The following is a 1,179-nucleotide window of genomic DNA, read 5'->3' as shown; positions in this document are numbered from 1 at the left end:
GCTCCTATGTACAAGAATATAACTACTATAATACTGCCCCTATGTACAAGAATATAACTACAATAATACTGCCTCCTATGTACAAGAATATAACTACTATAATACTGCTCCTATGTACAAGAATATAACTACTATAATACTGCTCCTATGTACAAGAATATAACTACTATAATACTGCCTCCTATGTACAAGAATATAACTATTATAATACTGCCTCCTATGTACAAGAATATAACTACTATAATACTGCCTCCTATGTACAAGAATATAACTACTATAATACTGCCTCCTATGTACAAGAATATAACTACTATAATACTGCTTCTATGTACAAGAATATAACTACTATAATACTGCCTCCTATGTACAAGAATATAACTACTATAATACTGCCTCCTATGTACAAGAATATAACTACTATAATACTGCTCCTATGTACAAGAATATAACTACTATAATACTGCTCCTATGTACAAGAATATAACTACTATAATACTGCTCCTATGTACAAGAATATAACTACTATAATACTGCCTCTATGTACAAGAATATAACTACTATAATACTGCTCCTGTGTACAAGAATATAACTACTATAATACTGCTCCTATGTACAAGAATATACTACTATAATAGTGCTCCTATGTACAAGAATATAACTGCTATAATACTGCTCCTATGTATAAGAATATAACTACTATAATACTGCTCCTATGTACAAGAATATAACTGCTATAATACTGCCTCCTATGTATAAGAATATAACTACTATAATACTGCTCCTATGTATAACAATATATCTACTATAATACTGCCTCCTATGTACAAGAATATGTCCTGAACTCCTTAAATGAGAAGTGAACACTCATTCAAGGCATTGGTGGTTCAGTGGTAGAATTCTCGCCTGCCACGCGGGAGGCCCGGGTTCGATTCCCGGCCAATGCAGTGAGTTATTTTAAGTCCCACTATGCAGTTGACATAATTGTGTACATCTTTTTCTTGCTATTTGCTCTGCTTTACTGGAAATTCACTCATCCCGTGCCATTGAGTTCCGTGAGGTGCGGCATGGTGCCCCATCTTGTTGGAAAAAGCAGGACATTTTTCTTCTAGTGTTAGTTGGTTATAAAACTGTTCAGAGATGTCCAGGTAAATTGTGGTATTCCCAGCTGATTTGAAGAAA

General features: G+C 33.9%; 1 non-coding gene across 1 annotated transcript; it reads left to right on the top strand.

The window, feature by feature from the left end:
- The first annotated feature begins 873 nt into the window (after positions 1-873).
- TRNAG-GCC lies at positions 874-944 on the top strand. Its single transcript has one exon. It is a non-coding gene; the product is annotated as a tRNA-Gly (tRNA).
- The last annotated feature ends 235 nt before the right edge of the window (positions 945-1,179 follow it).

Source organism: Bufo bufo, chromosome 1 (assembly GCF_905171765.1).
Source record: "Bufo bufo chromosome 1, aBufBuf1.1, whole genome shotgun sequence".
In the NCBI taxonomy this organism is placed as follows: domain Eukaryota; kingdom Metazoa; phylum Chordata; class Amphibia; order Anura; family Bufonidae; genus Bufo; species Bufo bufo.
Note: the sequence above shows the minus strand (reverse complement) of the source record. Positions and strands in the feature narration are given on the sequence as shown.